This window comes from Lactuca serriola, chromosome 8 (assembly GCF_051521515.1).
Source record: "Lactuca serriola cultivar US96UC23 chromosome 8, Lser_US96UC23_V15, whole genome shotgun sequence".
NCBI classification, from domain to species: domain Eukaryota; kingdom Viridiplantae; phylum Streptophyta; class Magnoliopsida; order Asterales; family Asteraceae; genus Lactuca; species Lactuca serriola.
The window spans coordinates 245,297,722-245,316,665 of NC_136415.1; the positions used below are offsets into that span (position 1 = coordinate 245,297,722).

The 18,944-nt window shown below is 38.3% G+C and overlaps 1 long non-coding RNA gene across 1 annotated transcript; it reads right to left on the minus strand.

The window, feature by feature from the left end:
- Nucleotides 1–10,743: 10,743 nt before the first annotated feature.
- On the minus strand, nucleotides 10,744–12,642 carry LOC145070195 (uncharacterized). The gene is made up of 3 exons (XR_013689858.1): nucleotides 12,549–12,642; nucleotides 12,158–12,404; nucleotides 10,744–11,842 (listed from the first exon to the last, which is right to left on the minus strand). It is a non-coding gene; the product is annotated as an uncharacterized LOC145070195 (long non-coding RNA).
- Nucleotides 12,643–18,944: the final 6,302 nt, after the last annotated feature.

Sequence of the window (18,944 nt, forward strand, 5' to 3'; positions counted from 1 at the left end):
AGCTCCGGTCTTGTTTGTAAAGAAAAAAAAACGGATCCTTCAGGATGTGCATCAATTATAGGGAATTGAACAAGGTCACTATTAAAAACCGATACCCACTCCCTCGGATTGACGATCAATTTGACCAGCTGCATGGAGCTAGTTACGTCTCCAAAATAGATCTAAGATCCGGTTATCATCAACTTCGAGTCCGAGAAGAGGATATTACAAAAATTTCTTTCTAAACTCGATACGGTCATTACGATTTTGTTGTGATGCTCTTTGGTCTAACAAATCCCCCGCAACATTTATGGACCTCATGAATCGAGTTTGCTGCCCATTCCTTGATAATTTCGTGATCGTCTTCATCGACAATATTCTTATATATTCCCGGAGTGAAGAGGAGCATGGTAAACATGTCCGTCAAATCTTGGAAACCCTAAGGGATGAGCGTTTAAATGCAAAACTCTCCAAATGCTAGTTCGGGATTCGCAGTGTAAAGTTTTTGGGTCACGTAGTTAGTGCGAAAGAGATTCATGTAGATCCTTCCAAGATCAAGGTCATTGAATGCTGGGCGATCCCGAAGACACCCACATAAATTTGACAATTCTTGGGTCTCGTGGGCTACTACCAAAGGTTTATCCATAATTTTTCCAAGATAGGCAAACCCCTAACCACCTTGACACAAAAGGCGTATCTTTCAACTGGACGAAAAGCAAGAAGTTGCCTTCCAAACCTTGAAGCGAGCCCTTTGTAGTGCAACAGTGCTATCCTTACCAGAGGGAACTGAAGACTTCGTGGTCTACTGCGATGCTTCGAACCAAGGTTTAGGCTGTGTCCTCATACAACGTGGAAAGGTGATAGCTTACGAATCCAGGCAATTGAAAACACATGAAGTAAATTACACCACCCATGATCTCGAGCTGGAAGCTATGGTCTTCACCCTAAATATTTGGAGGAACTACCTCTACGGTACGAAGTGCACCAGCTTCACTGATCATAAAAGCCTCCGACACATTCTAAACCAAAAGGAGCTGAACATGACGCAACGAAGGTGGGTTGAGCTGCTAAATGATTACGAATGCGAGAGCAAGTACCACCCAGGCAAGGCTAATGTGGTAGCCGATGTCCTCAGCAGGAAAGAATACTCAGGTAGCCGATGTCCTCGGCAGGAAAGAATACTCGGTAACATACTCGCACCGGTACTCAACCTCGGGGGTTGATATACCAACATTCTCTTTCACAAACATCGTGTTGTCTGGGGGCATTCTCTTTACATTCTCTTCGTTCTCTTTTTGCATTCTAGTAAACATTAACACACATGCATTAATACAAGATCAGACACAAACATACTAAATTGTTTCCAGAAAATATAGGATTTTCTGGTGGTTACAAAGTTTTACAAATCATTTTCTCAAACATGCTTATGAACTCACCAAGATTTTTATGTTGACCTTTTTAAGTTAACTTGTATTCTCAGAAAACCGTTGAGCAGGTTGGGCAGAACGAATTAATAGATATATTGTTATATTTTGTTTCATCATACTTTAACTATTTTGGCATGTAATATTCAAAACACAATACTCGATGTAAACAATGTATGTTGTTATATTACATGTGTGATGATGATGATGTTGTTGGATAAGGTGTCTAAGTCCATAACTATTTCGGGTGTGTACTTGACCCGACCCGGCATGGTCCATTTGGGTTGCATGGCACCATGCAATTGGATAGACTAAATGAGAGAAATAACACTTGGAGATTATTAATATATTATAAGTTCTAATATATTAACAATATTATTATTTAATTAGTTTGATCAAAGAATTAATTTGGAATTAATTAAGTGATCAAAGGATAACTATTTAAATATATGGGTTGATTATGTAAATCATACATATCTTGTATAGTGGGCTAAGAGGCTCCATGGATTATCAAGTTGGGTTCTACCCATAGGATGCTCCATGGATGCTCTATGGGAGTTACAAACCCATGGGTCATGGAAATGAAGAGTCATGACACATTAGGGTTTACATGGTGTAACCCTAGATGTGTCAACACTATATAAGGATCCCATTCTCCACCAAAATCGGTTAGACATAAGAAACTAGAGGGCTTGGCCGATTTTAAGAAGTGTGTATTATCTCAAAGGTCTTTCCAAGAGCATTTGGTGTTGTGTGAAGCATTTGAGGCATCACACTTGGGGTGCTAGGCTCACAATATTTCAAGGAACATAAGCTACAACAAGGTAAGTTATTCTATCTTTCATTCAAGTTAAATTGTTCCCCATGTATGCTAGATAGGAATATAACCTTGGAAATTCAACTTTGCATGATAATTAGACAAACATAGATCCAAGGTTATTAGGGTTGCATGTACACTTAGGAAGTGTTAGAATGCTCAAAACCCATCAGTGGTATCAGAGCCTAGGCTTGTTTGTTTGTTATTTGTGCTTAAAAGTTGAAGAAAGTCGAAAAACTTGCTGTCTGACTGCTGGACTCGTCGAGTCCATGGGGGGACTCGTCGAGTTCACTCGTATCTTCAACCTACTCGGCGAGTAGGTTCATGCACTCGACGAGTAGGGTCGACAGAGTGCAGATTTTTGACTTTAGTTGCTGGAAATGGATTAGAAACATTACCCTAAACTGTTTTGGTACTTGAAAACTTGTTTTAGATGGTGTAATGTCTTGCTAATTCATTTACAATAACTAGTTATCAAAATTACAAAGTTTTAAGTGTAGTTTTGATTCATGGAAAATGCTTATGTTCATGTTCTTGATCTTATGATGTTTAGATGATCATAGGAATTATTTGTAACCTATGTGGTAGTTTAATTCTTGTTCATAATGTGTTTTAATGGAGTCCATAACTTGTCCTCAAGTTATGGAAAACCAAAAGTCTCTTGGATTAAAAACCATTAAAAGAACACAAGAGTTAGAAAAGTGAAGAGTCTTCATTTTATTACTTTATTAAACTCATAAGTTACAAGATATGAAAAGTTTTGAAAGTTCACAAAACTTGCCCTCAAGTTTTGGAACAAGTAAAGTCAAGATTAAAACTTTAGTTCCAACCCTTAGAATTTTAAAAGTTAAAATTCAACCCTTATACTTATATTATTATGATTTAATAATTATATATATATATATATATATATATATATATATATATATGTATAAGATCAAAGTCGTCTTACCGCTAGTACGCCTCATTCACGAAGCCGGTCTATAAGGTGGGTATAAGGTTGTTGCCTATAAAATGGCAACTTAATGGGTGTCTATTCTCACCCACCGCTTGCTTGACTGGTGGAGGGTCGTTAGCCGAACGGGTAAGACAAGGACCTATAAATTCTCATTCAAAGTATGATGAATATTATAAAGTAACTAAATGTTTTTATTAAATTCCCAATCTTAGTTACTTTAGGAAAAATGTGAATAAGGTGCTAATCCATGAAATTACACTTTACACTTTGATTAAGTCGTTGGTGGAGCGTGTGTGGTTAACCGGCACACTAACTTGGACTTAACAAGGTAGGTAAAGGGTGACTTAGGGATTATTATAGTATCGATGGAGCGTTTGTGGTTTACCGGCACATCGATTGAGTGATAAACTTTAAGGGTACCAAGTGATTTGCATGGTTACTTCACACCTCGTTTTGTGATCCTCGGTATCCCAGTCACAAAACTTGGAGGGCACACTCGAGATTGAAACATGCCTTTGAAAAGTTCATTGAATCTCAAAGTATCTAGGAATTTCTAAGAACCAATAAAAAACCTAATACTTAAATATTTCGGTTTTCGTGGTGGAAATTGGTGAATCGTCATTCACCTACCTTTCAAATATGGTATAGCTTAGATTACGGCATACCTCTTCTAAGTTATATTATATTGTGATCGGATCCTAGCCTTAATATTACATTTGGATGTTTTATTAAGGACTCTCTTATATCTAAACTAATCTTGTCCTTTTCTTTCAGATGTCTTCAAACAATGTTGCTTCTGGCTCTAATCCTAATGGCTCCTTTACCCTTATGAACTTGTGTGGGAAAGTCACCTTTGATGGATCCAACTTCAATGAGTGGATCAGAAACATCAGGATGATTACCCGCTACGAGGAAAAAGAATATGTCCTTGACAAGGAGCTTAAGGAGATTGATGAGACCACTGCAACTCCTCAGAAGATCGCTGAATTTCGGGCACATGAAAGGGATGCTACGAAAGTGGCTTGCATCATGATGGCCACGATGACAGCGGAACTCCAAAAGTCTTATGAGGATTTCTACCCTTATGAAATGCACCAAGATTTGATGGAAAGATACCATCAAAGTGCACGACAAGAGAGGTATGAAATCATCTGCTCCATGATAACAACCATGATGAAGGACGGGGAATCCGTCACGAGCCACATGCAGAAAATGCAAAGGTATGTGGATCGTTTGCTGAAGCTCAATGTGAACTTTCCTGAGGATCTTGCAATAGATATCATTTTGCACTCCTTACCATCGTGATATGCTCAATTCCGCATGACATATCACATGAATAAGGAAGAGGTCACACTCAGCAAACTTCAGGGACTTCTCAAGACCGCAGAATCAGGTCTTAAGGGGAAGTCGGTTGCTATCACTCCTACTCCAAACTCAACTCCGGTTTTAGCAATCGGGAAAAGTCAAGGGAAGAAGAGAAAGAGCTCTTCTAAGGGTACCAAGGCTCGGACCCTTGATGGCTCTTCTTCAAGTGGAACCAAGAAAGGTTTCATCACTCCTTCTTCTGACCCAAAAGAGGCTGAATGCTTCTATTGCCATGAAAAATCACATTGGAAGCGGAACTACCCAAAATACCAGCAAGATGTGAAGGATGGGAAAGTTAAACCCAACCATGCAGGTATTTACACTATCATTTCTAATAACTCACCCCATTCTAAATCTTGGGTCCTTGATACCGGTTGTGGTATTCATATTTGTTGTGACTTGCAGGGACTAAGAAGAAGTGAGAATGTGGAGCAAGGAAGAATAAACTTGATCATGGGGAATAGGAAAGCTTTACCTGTTACCAAGATTGGAGTTTATACTTTATCGCTAAGTAGTGGGTTTAGTTTAGATTTGAATAAATGTTGTTACTCGCCAGGAATGGCAAGAAATATTATTTCCTTTCATGCTTTGTACAAACAAGGGTTTACCTCTTCATTTAATAATGAAGTTGGTTCGATTGATGCTTTCTTTAATAATGTTCTTTATTTTAAAGCATTACCTTGTGATGGTGTGTATGAAGCTGTATCTGTTATAGATAACTTAGGAAATAATGTTTTGTGTATTGATTCTATTAATAATAATAACTTGGATAAAGCATCATTATGGCATTGTCGTCTTGGACATATAAGCAAGAAACGCATAGGCCAACTCCAAAAGGATGGAGTCTTGGAGTCATTTGACCTAAAGTCAGATGATAGTTGCGAGTCATGCTTACTTGGAAAAATGACAAACTCACCCTTCACAGGTTCGTGTGAGAGGGGTGAAGGTTTGTTGGACCTTATACACACGGATGTGTGTGGACCATTCAAACATGCCACAAGGGATGCTAATCGTTATTATTTGACTTTTACTGATGATTATAGTAGATATGGATATGTCTACTTGATCAAGCATAAGTCAGAGACTTTCGAAAGGTTTAAGGAATTTAAACAGGGAGTCGAGAATCAATTGGGCAGGAACATTAAGATGCTTCGATCCGATCGTGGTGGTGAGTATCTTAGTTCAGAGTTCCTTGACTATCTAAGGGAATGTGGGATAGTCTCACAATTGACACCTCCCAGGACACCACAGTTGAATGGTGTGGCTGAGAGGTGTAATCGAACCTTGTTAGATATGGTTCGTTCCATGATGAGTCGAGCTTCGCTACCAATCTCGTTCTGGGGGTATGCCTTAGAGACTGTCGCCCATATCCTTAATCTAGTCCCTACAAAGAAAGTTGCCAAAACTCCTCACGAGATGTGGACTGGTAAAGTACCCAAACTAGACCACATCAAGATTTGGGGTTGTGAGGCTTTCGTGAGACGCGAGACTCATGATAAGCTCGAACCCCGAAGCGAGAGGTGTATTTTCATCGGCTACCCACAACAGTCCTTTGGTTACCTCTTCTACAGACCTAGTGAAAATGTGGTCTTTGTAGCTAGGAGGGCTTTCTTTAGAGAAAGAGAGTTCATAAGCCAAGGAAACAGTGGGAGGCAAGTTGATCTTGAAGAAATTCAAGAGTCAAGCGGTGAAGGAACTTCAAACCCTAGCACTCAACTTGAGGAGGAAACTCCTGTTGAGCCAATTGACAAGTTTGTACCTCTGAGGCGTTCCACAAGGGTTAGGAATGCTCCTAAGCATTACTATGGATTTCATATTACTGCAGAAGGAGATACACTTATCAGTGACGAGACACTGATAGGTCTGGATGAACCTAACAGTTACGCGGAAGCCATGGCAGGCCCTGAGTCAGCCAAGTAGAAAGAGGCAATGGACAGTGAAATACAGTCCGTGTATGACAATCAAGTTTGGAACTTGGTTGAGAATGTACCAGGTCGTAAGACAGTAGGGTGCAAATGGGTCTTCAAGAAGAAGACCGACATGGATGGAAATGTACACACATATAAGGCTAGACTGGTTGCAAAGGGTTTCTCTCAAATTCCTGGAGTGGACTATGATGAGACCTTTTCTCCAGTAGCCAAGATTAAGTCTATTCGGGTTCTGTTGGCCATAGCTGCATTTCATGACTATGAAATATGGCAAATGGATGTCAAAACCGCGTTCCTTAATGGAAAGTTGGCTGAAGATGTTAACATGAGTCAGCCAGAGGGTTTTGTCAGCAACGAGTACCCTAATAGAGTGTGTAAGCTTGAGAAATCCATTTATGGATTGAAGCAAGCACCTCACAGATGGAATCTTTGCTTTGATGAAAAGGTCAAGGAATTTGGCTTTTCTAGAAGTGAAGATGAGTCTTGCGTGTATGTCAAGGCTAGTGGGAGTATAGTTAGTTTTTTGGTGTTGTATGTGGATGACATACTACTCATAGGAAATGACATCCCAACTTTGCAGGAAGTTAAGTCCTGGCTTGGGAAGTGTTTCTCTATGAAGGACCTAGGAGAAGCTACCTATATTCTAGGGATAAGGATCTTGAGAGATCAGAGTAAAAGACTAATTGGACTTCGTCAGAGTACCTACTTGGATAAGGTGCTGAAGAGATTCAGCATGCAGGATTCCAAGAAAGGAGAGTTACCCATCCAGAGTAACACCAGATTGAGTAAGACACAAAGCCATAACACTGAGGCTGAGATAGTAGAAATGAGTCGAACACCTTATGCTTTGGCTGTAGGATCAATCATGTATGCTATGACGTGTACTCGACCCGATGTAGCCTTTGCCCTGAGCATGGTTAGCAGGTATCAGGCGAACCCTGGCAAGGCACACTCGAATGCGGTAAAGAATATCCTCAAGTACCTACGGAGGACTAAGGACTGGGTCCTTACCCTCGGTGGGAGTGATGACTTGAGAGTTGTAGGGTATAGTGATGCCAGCTTCCAGACCGATAGGGATAATTTCCGCTCTCAGTCGGGCTGGGTCTTTACCCTGTATGGAGGAGCAATCTCTTGGAAGAGTTCCAAGCAAGAAACAGTGGCTGATTCAACTTGTGAATCAGAGTATATTGCAGCTAGCGAGGCGGCAAAGGAGGCGATGTGGCTGAAGAACTTCATTGGAGACCTTGGAGTTGTACCAGCTATCAAAGAGCCAATGGTGATTTTCTGTGATAGTGAAAGTGCTGTTGCCTTAGCCAAAGAACCAAGGGATCACGGGAAATCCAGACACATTGACAGAAAATACCATTTTATCAGACATCGAATAGAAGAAGGACTCCTCGTGGCAAAGAGGGTATCATCGGATGAGAACCCAGCAGATCCCCTCACGAAGGGACTGACTCGGGTTAAGCATCTCCAGCATGCTCGGAGCATAGGGCTGAAGGATGATATTAGATTCAGTAGTTAGATAACCCTGAAATTTGTAAAGTGTAATTGACATTAGATGATGAATAAAAGGAGTTTTATTTATGAGTAAAGTGTTGCTATCTCTTGTCGATCGTTTACTATATTTCTTTTGCATGTTTTGACTTCCAGAATAATTTTCTTTGGTATAACATATTATTCAAACCTCCACAGTCGGTCATATGTCGGAAGTAGGTATGAATCAAGACTGTCATGATGGGTTGTAGAGGTCTAAGGTGTTGGACAAGGCTACAACAATCATGAGTGCTCATAAGTTCTGAGTATTGGACTCAACCCACGCTCACAGGAATCACTTCATGGAATTCTATCTCGAGTGATCGTGAGACGGTAATATCATATAAGTCTTCAAACCTAGAGATATGATTTGTTACTTACAAGTTGGTTATGCATTGACTGTACGAAAACGCATTGGTAACTCGATGTTATAAAACGTGCTTTTGTGTGTAATTCAATGAGTGGTAGAACAAAAATATGAGTCGAAGTTTATTTGTTCCTTCTTGGATTAGAAGTTGATATCTGGGCCCCTCGATGATTTTGTTTTGACCTATGTACCGGGCCCGGTCAGAACTAAGTTGATGTGTTCAATTAAGTTCTTTGTCAAACAAATCGGAAATCGAGAAACAAACTGCTGAACAATAAGTAAGACATTGTTCCATGTATTTGTCCGGCTGATATATAGAACGGAGGATTATATGATCCCTTATCTTAAATGGCGTACCATCATCTTCTCAGATCCGAGAGACCTTGAAAGAGCTACGATTGCCGGTCGGTTCCTGAAGTACTAGAGATATAGTTATTAGACTTATCCAAGTGGGAGACTGTTGGATAAGGTGTCTAAGTCCATAACTATTTCGGGTGTGTACTTGACCCGACCCGGCATGGTCCATTTGGGTTGCATGGCACCATGCAATTGGATAGACTAAATGAGAGAAATAACACTTGGAGATTATTAATATATTATAAGTTCTACTATATTAATAATATTATTATTTAATTAGTTTGATCAAAGAATTAATTTGGAATTAATTAAGTGATCAAAGGATAACTATTTAAATATATGGGTTGATTATGTAAATCATACATATCTTGTATAGTGGGCTAAAAGGCTCCATGGATTATCAAGTTGGGTTCTACCCATAGGATGCTCCATGGATGCTCCATGGGAGTTACAAACCCATGGGTCATGGAAATGAAGAGTCATGACACATTAGGGTTTACATGGTGTAACCCTAGATGTGTCAACACTATATAAGGATCCCATTCTCCACCAAAATCGGTTAGACATAAGAAACTAGAGGGCTTGGCCGATTTTAAGAAGTGTGTATTATCTCAAAGGTCTTTCCAAGAGCATTTGGTGTTGTGTGAAGCATTTGAGGCATCACACTTGGGGTGCTAGGCTCACAAGATTTCAAGGAACATAAGCTACAACAAGGTAAGTTATTCTATCTTTCATTCAAGTTAAATTGTTCCCCATGTATGCTAGATAGGAATATAACCTTGGAAATTCAACTTTGCATGATAATTAGACAAACATAGATCCAAGGTTATTAGGGTTGCATGTACACTTAGGAAGTGTTAGAATGCTCAAAACCCATCAGATGTTATGTTTCAATTATATACTATGTGATGATTCTACAAAGACGAAAGTCACACCAAGCCCCCGGACGTTTCCGCCGTCTGGTTCGAGGGTGTGACATTTCCTGTTACCAAGATCTGAGTGTACTCTTTAGCGCTTAGTAGTGGGTTAGGTTTAGATTTGAATGATTGTTTCTAGTCGTCAGAAATGATGAGGAATATTATTTCTTTTCATGGTTTGTATAGACAAGGGTTTAGATATTCATTTAATTATGAAATGGTTCTATAAATGCTTCTTATAATGGTGCTTTTTATTTTGAAGCATTTCCTTGTAATGGTGTATATGAAACTGTGTTGGTTGTAGATAACTTAGGAAATAATGTTTTGCATATTGATTTGTCTAATGGCTTAGACAAAGCATGCTTGTGGCATTGTCGTCTTGGACATGTCAACAAGAAGCGCACATCCCAACTCCAACAGGATGGAGTGTTGGAGTCTTTTGACCTAAAGTGAAATGACCCGTGCAAATCTTGTTAGCTTGGAAAGATGATTAAATCCATTTCACTGGTTCTTGTGAAAGAGCTGAGGGATTGTTGGATCTCATACACACAGATGTGTGTGGACCTTCAGATCCACCACAAGGGATGCTAATCACTTCTATATGACTTTTACCGATGATTATAACAGATATTCGCTTTCATCAACCCTGTAACACAACACAAAATGACTTGTCGTTTTCATTCTACTTTTAAAAAAGCTTCGTCCTCTTGGAAACGATACATGCGTCCTCTTAGAAACATTTGACCAAAACAAATGGAAATACTTTATTGTTTCTTTGATTTTTGAGCCATTTAAAAAATGATAAACAAATAAATAGTATTAAATACCTGCTGCTGCATCATGGGAAGAGGCTATTCAACAGAGCTTGCACCAGCACCACACCTGCCAATGCCACCAAGGCGTTGACCTTGTTGACCTTGTTGGGCAGCAACGGGGAGAAAGAAGTTTGACATTGGGGCCCCACCTGGCCTCATTCTAGGGACCAACCGTTGTTGGTAACTAAAACCCGCCTAAAAATAAATAACATAATCTTGATTCTTACTTTAGTGTATTTTATTTAATCAAGAAAAAGGGGAAATAACAATTTTACCTGGTGAGGAAGCATAGCAGGAGGAGGCTGCCCGTAGAAAAGTAGCTGCCCAATACATGGACCACTGGGAGGATACATGGGCATACGTGGGCCCATTGAGTTTGCCATTGCAGCAGGCCTCAGTTGTGAAAATTGTGCCTTTTAAAAAATAACCAAAAGCATAAATATTATATTACTTCAAATTTAGTTATAAATTTAGTCCTTCCATGGTGGGATGCTACTAAGAGTTGCTTCACAGCTACTATCTTTCCATCACTTAATATCCCTTGTGTTACATATTAATAAACCTCATTATTTGTTTATTTTTAACAAAAGGTTTAATACAAAACTTAATAGATATATAAAAAAAACTTGTAAACAGGGCCAAAACCACCCTCTCCAAGCAAATTTGAATGACTGAAATCTGAGGTTGCAGTTTTTAGTTCTGCATACGTATAAGTATTTATTTTTGGTCCCATGCCAAGAATTTCTATGAAAAATAAAAAAGAAAAAGTAAAGAAAAATGATTAGAAAATTCTGTGGAATTATAATTAATTGTGTAGAATGGAAGAATATGGCATTAAGGTTTGTTTGGTTGGTTTGAAGGAATTGAATGAGTAACTGAAACATGTCTTTTGTTATGTAGAATTAAAAAAGTAAATGAATATAATTAATATAATTGCATACCAAACACAACTACATAATAATAATTAATGTAATTATTAGTTACCTTCTTCCATGTTTTTTAACCTTCTCCTTTTCAAGTATAATAAACCAAAAATTATGAAAACAAGGGAGACAGATCCCACACCAACTATGACACCAATTATTATTCCAGTATTATTTGAAAAATTACCCTTCACTTTGAAAACTAATTAAAAAAAATCAGAAATCATTAGAATCAAAATAAAATAAAAGAATATGTAAGCATTCCATGATTATTACTAGGGGTAACTCTGATGGCAGAAATTATAGGACCATAATCTCCCTCTTCAGGTATACAACAAGTCCCTGATGGATTTCAATATGATTTTGTGTCACTGAAACATCATAATTCTTTTCTAGAGCTCTTCCAGTGCCTCCTTCTTCCTTTGATATATCAAAATCCTTTTGTTCACGTTGTCCCTGAAGAGCATTTTAAAAAAGACCAAAATACCCTCATTAATAAGAAATGGAAAAGAAAATCACAGCCCTGTTCATGACAAGTAACAAAAAGGCGACATTTTTTTTACATGTTAAAAACAAACTCAATATTTGTGAATTATTTAAGGAAATTAGAAGGGATTGAAGCAAATCTCCCAATAAATACAAAACGAATTTGTTATCAATGGCAAAATTCCCACAACAACGTCGATGGTATTTTAGTTTCTCGTAAGAATTACCAAAAACCCATATGAAGACATTAACGAATTCATAAATAATCTCATACAAAGAAATCACCTGATTCTCGTGAATACACTTGGCTAGAAATCACATGTTCCCAATTCTTGAACTCCTAAAGGCAACCTCTGTCCATCGGAGACCTGAGAATGAAAGAAGGAAAGAAATTACAGTCATTTTGAAAGAAATTTGAATACAAGAAAAAACCATTTTTTATTTTATTTTTGAATAGACAAAAAAGCATATGGACACAATTCTCATTTGCAAGTTTTGGATTTCTTGCAAGATCTCTCCTCATCACCAGGACCTGTTAAATAACACACAAAATATTATTAGCGCATCAAATAAAATTCAATAAATAAATAAATAAATAAATAAATGTACGAATCACTATGATGTTGTACAGGGGATGCATTTTGTTTAACATGCATTCTTTTACCATCCTTCTTACTTGTTTCAATCCTTTAAATGAACCTATTGAAGCCACCGAGTTTCCCTGTGCATCAACAAATAGAAATAAATTAGGTTTATATGTTTTCTTTTTTATGCCTACAAGTTATGCTTATAGGTACATGAACAATGAAATACCAACATTTAAGGAAACTGGTAGTTAAGGTTATGACAACAAGGTTATATTCATATTTCTTGGTTGTTAAAATTGCAGGTTTAAAGACCTTTTTCTTTTTAAGGGCATATTGGTATTTCTTGATTTTCCCTATTCAATTCCGTCTCAATAAAGTCCATTCCAGATAATTAATGTAGTCTCAACAACGTTATCTTTTCACTTCAACTTAAAGATCTTGTGGACCAAAATGATCCATAACTTCTTTAATATACGACTATATATTAGTTCACATGAACAAATTCTCAAAAATGGAAACACTACATATTTTGTTAGACTTCTAAGAAAAATAATTTATTCCAGTTCTTGTGCAATAGAAGACACACATGAATTGTCTAATGCCCTGGAAGTATGTATAGTGATAGTCTACTTATATAGAGAGTCTGGTAGAAAATTCAACTACTTGCTCAAAAAGAAAGAAAGAAAGAAGAAAACATTCACCTAAATGAAAATGAATACAAACTAACATAAGAACTCCCATAAAACTCAAACCTTGATTAGCATGTATTCTAAAACAGGAGGAAACAAAGTGTAAGGATAAAAAGTTGAACCCAAAAAAGTGAAATATGTAAGTGCTAAAATACAAACATGAAAACAAGTTAGCTTTCTAATTTAGAGTAACGATTTATTTACACTTGCGACGAACTTAGGGTTAATACAAGCAGACTAATTGAGACAAAATAGTATATCACAATGTGTGGCTAATGAAATTAATCTTAAAGATGACAAAAGTATTGTATATCATCCCAATAGCAAAAGCATAATCAACAAAAACTTCAACCATATTGCTGATCTCGACTCATTCACCCATGGAAGAGTAAGGTCTACACTGATCCTAATTAAAATAGGTACTAAGCTTATCTAGAAATAGAAAGCTAGATAAAACAAATGATATTGCAAAATTGAACAAAAAAGTGAATTCAAGGAGAAAAGGAAACCTTGCTAGGCTTAGAATCCCTAGTTTGAAAAACACCGAGAGACCAAAGTCAGTAGCTTTCAATAGCGAGTCTTCATGGGTACTCAAGAACAAAAATTTATCAGGTTTTAAGTCTCAATGGAACACTGCCATCGTATGACAATCATGCACCACCGTCACCATCTGCCGGGAGACGCCAGCTGCCGGATGCTCTGAATAATGTCCCTTAGCTATAATCCGATCAAATAGCTCCCCGCCGGCGCACAAATCCATGATTAGGTTAACAGAGTGCCAATCCTAGTAATTTGGAATATAGACGGTGATGGGGAAGAACGATCGTCTTTCATTGGAAGTCGACGGCGATGGGAGACACTCGGAAGGGTTGAAGAAGCTGCAGATGGCGGAAGGTGAATGGAGGTTTGAGAATCGAGCGAGAAGAAAGAAAGAAATAAGGAGGGTTTTCGGCGGGGATGAGCTAGGGTTTTTAGTCGGTGGAAACAAAGCAGGCTTTTTAATTTTGGGATTTCATATGCCCCTTAGATGAAACGCGCGTTACATTTAAATTTATAAAGGGACATGGTTAGACGACACTCATTTTATTTAAGGTGCCCTCCGTGTTTTTTATTAGACACTAATTTTAGGGCACAAAAAATGTGTGTCCTCTATGCTTCATATTTTGGAAAAATGACATCAATTTTTAGGGCATGCACAAATGCGTGTCCTCTATCAGCGCGTGTCATTGATTGCGCGTCGTAAAAGGCTGTTTTTCTATTAGTTAAGGTTTCCAAAACAGCTCACAAGATGTGGACAGGGAAGGTTGCCTTGTTGGCACATACCAAGGTTTGGGGTTGTGAAGCTTTTGTAAGACGAGAAACTCACGAAAAGCTTGAACCTTATAGTGAGCGGCGTATTTTCATCGGCTGCTCATAGAAATCCTTTGGATATCTTTTCTAAAGACCTAGTGATAACATGGTCTTTGTAGCGAGGAGAGGAGTTTCCACGAGAGGGAACTCATATGCCAAGAGGACAGTGGGAGGACAATTGATCTTCAAGAAATTCAAGAATCAAGTGGTGAAGGAGCCTCTAACACTAGCGCTCAACCTGAGGAAGAGATTCATGTTGAGCCCATTGACGAGTCATTATCTCTTTGACATTCCACTCGAGTTAGAATGGCACCAGAGTTTTATGGTTTTCATATTACTATGAATGGTGATACATTTATCAATGATAGTACACTGATAAATGTGAAGGAGCCTTCTAGCTACAAGGAAGCCATGGCGGGCCCTGAGTTTGCCAAATGGAAATAGGCAATGGACAGCGAGATCCAGTCCATGTATGACAATCAAGTTTGAAACTTAGTGGACAATGTACCAGGTCGTAAGATAGTTGGGTGCAAATGGATCTTCATGAAGAAGACCGACATGGATGGAAAGGTACACACATTCAAGGACAACTGGTGGCGAAGGGCTTTACTCAAACCCCGAGGGTTGATTATGATGAGACCTTCTCACCAGTGGCCAAGATCAAGTCTATTAGGGTAATGTTAGTCATCGCTGCATTTCATGATTATGAAATTTGGTAAATGGATGTCAAAACCGCTTTCCTTAGTGGGAAGCTGGCCGGAGATGTTTACATGTGTCAGGTAGAAGGTTTTGTGGATGCTAAATACCACAATAGAGTGTGTAAGCTTGGAAAATCCATTTATGGATTAAAGAAAGCTTCTCACAGATGGAATCTTTGCTTCAATGAGAATATCAAAGAGCTTGGTTTCTCTAGGAGTGAGGATGAGTCCTGTGTATATGTCAAAGATAGTGGGAGTATAGTTAGCTTTATAGTACTATATGTTGATCACATACTTCTCATAGGAAACGGAGTTCCAACCTTGCAGGAGGTTAAGTCCTAGCTTGGAAAGTGTTCCGCTATGAAGGATCTAGGGGAAGCTTCTTATATTCTGGAGATAAGGATTTTGAGAAATAGGAGTAAAAGACTAATTGGACTTAGTCAAAGTACTTACTTGGACAAGGTCCTGAAACGTTTTAGCATGGAGAATTCTAAGCAAGGGGAGTTACTAATCTAGAGCAATACCAAGCTTAGTAAGACTTAGAGTCCGAGTACCGATGCCGAGATAGCAAAAATGAGTCGAGTGCCATATGCCTCCGCCGTTGGCTCGATCATGTACGCTATGACATGTATTCTCCATGATGTGGCTTTTGCGTTGAGCATGGTAAGTTGATATCAAGGGAACCCGGGTAGAGCTCATTGGACAACAGTTAACAACATTCTTAAGTATATATGAAGGACTAAGGACTTAGTCCTTGTACTTGGTGGAAGCGATGACTTGAGAGTGACAGGGTATAGTGACGCCAACATTCAGACCGACCGAGACAACTTCCGTTCTCAGTCAGGCTGGGTCTTTACCCTAAATGGAGGAGTAGTTACTTGGAAAATATCCAAGCAGGAGATTGTAGCTGATTCAATGTGCGAATCAGAATACATAACAGGAAGTGAAGCATCAAAGGAGGCTATATGGTTGAACAACTTCATTGGAGACCATGGAGTTATGCCAGCCATAAAGGAGCCCATGGAGATTTTCTACGATAATGAAAGAGCGGTTGCCTTAACCATGGAACCAAGGGATCATGGTAGATCCAGACATATTGACATAAAATATCACTTCAATAGACATCGTGTAGAAGAAGGACTCCTTGTGGTCAAGAGGGTATCGTCGGAAGAGAATCTTGTGGATCACCTCACAAAGGGTCTAAGTAGGATCAAGCACGTTCAACATGCGAGGAGCATTGGTCTGAAGGACGATATTAGTTTTAGTGATTCGATAGATGTTTAGAAACTTGTAATAGATAAATGTAATTCACATTTGATGATTAAGTAATGGAGATTTATTTATAAGTAAAGTTTACTATCTTGTGTCAATTGTTTACTATTGTTTCATCTTTGCATGTTTTACTTCTTGAATGATAGGATTATTCAAAACTATCCACATTGGATCTTACTTTAAAAGTAAGTAATGAATGAAGGCTGCCATGAATTGGCTTGTAGATTGTCTATGTGGTTAGACATAGCAAAGGTTTGCTGCAGCGTTCATGACTACTCCTGAAATAGGATTTGAGTATTGGATTAAACCCAAACTCGTTTGAATTACTTCATGGAATTTATCATGAGTAATTGTGAGACGATAATATCATATAATCTTTAAACCGAGATATATGAGTTGTTTTTTACGAGTTGGTTGTGCATTGATAATGCGTAAACACATTAGTAACTTGATGTTATAAAATGTATTGTTGTGTAAGATTTGATGAGTAAATAGTACAAGCATAAGTCAAAGTTTATCTGTTCCTTTTGACCTAACGGGAAAAGCAATATCTTGGGCCCCTCGATGATTTTGTGTTGACTTATGTGCTGAACCTGATCAAGAGTGAATTGATGTGTTCAATTAAGTTCGTTGTTAGACAAATCAGAAATCGGGAAACAAACTGTTGGACATTGAGAGTGATTATGTTCCATGTCTTTGTCCACACGATATCTTGCAGAACGGAGGGTTATATGATCCTTTACCTAAAGGATGCGTCATTGACTAGGTCAGAGTTCGACATCGGATTTTGAAAGCTACGATTGTTAATCAGATTCTGAAGTCATACTAGCAGTTTTAGTTATTAGACTTATCCAGGTAGGAGACTGTTGGATTAGGTGTCTAAGCCAATAACTATAATTGGTATGTACTTGATCTGATAGTAGCATGGTCCTTTTGGGTTGCCTTCACCATAGCAACTTGACAGGATGACTTTTGGAGAGAGAGGTTATTTCATGATTTTTTGATGTATTATAAGAATAATATATTATTTAGAAATCATATTATTTAATTAGTATTTAATTAGAAATAAATTTGGTATTAATTTTGGGATTAAAGGAACTGATTAAAATTAGGGGGACTGGTTTTGCATATCATTGATAGTTGCAAACTAGGCTGCTGAACTCCCTTGGAATAGGGTGGATGAATTTCTATAGGGAGTCCCTATAGAAATCGTCCATGGCCTTCCAGAAGGGATGTCCATGGGCTGCGTGGAGCCTAAGCAAGGAATTAGGGTTTCACCTAGAAACTCTAGCAGTCACAACTATATAAAGGCCCTACACCCCTTGAAATCGGCCACTGCCTCCCAAGGAGAAAACCTAGTCGAATCCTTGCCCCTCTCTCTGATGGGTTTTGAGCATTCTAACACTTCCTAAGTGTACATGCAACCCTAATAACCTTGGATCTATGTTTGTCTAATTATCATGCAAAGTTGAATTCCAAGGTTATATTCCTATCCAGCATACATGGGGAACAATTTCTAACTTGAATGAAAGATATAATAACTTACCTTGTTGTTGCTTATGTTCCTTGAAACCTTGTGAGCCTAGCACCCCAAGTGTGATGCCTCAAATGCTTCACACAACACCAAATGCTCTTGGAAAGACTTTGAGAGAATACACACTTCTTGAAATCGGCCTAGCCCTCTAGTTTCTTATGTGTGTCCGATTTTGTGGAGAATGGGATTCTTATATAGTGTTGACACATCTAGGGTTACACCATGTAAACCCTAATGTGTCATGACTCTTCATTTCCATGACCCATGGGTTTGTAACTCCCATGGAGCATCCATGGAGCATCCTATGGGTAGAACCCAACTTGATAATCCATGGAGCCTCTTAGCCCACTATACAAGATATGAATGATTTACATAATCAACACATATATTTAATTAGTTATCTTTTGATCACTTAATTAATTCCAAATTAATTCTTTGATCAAACTAATCAAATAATATTATTAATATATTAGAACTTATAATATATTAATAATCTCCAAGTGTTATTCCTCTCATTTAGTCTATCCAATTGCATGGTGCCATGCAACCCAAATGGACCATGCCAGGTCGGGTCAAGTACTAACCATAAATAGTTATGGACTTAGACACCTTATCCAACAGTCTCCCAGTTGGATAAGTCTAATAACTATAACTCCAGTACTTCAGGAACCGATCGGCAATCGTAGCTCTTTCAAGGTCTCTCGGAACTGAGAAGATGTTGATACGCCATTTATGATAAGTGATCATATAATCCTCTGTTCTAGATATCAGTCGGACAAATACATGGAACAATGTCTTACTCATTGTCCAACAGTTTGTTTCCCGATTTCCGATTTGTTTGACAAAGAACTTAATAGAACACATCAACTTAGTTCTAACCGGGCCCGGTACATAGGTCAAAACAAAATCATCGAGGGGCCCAGATATCAGCTTCTAATCCAA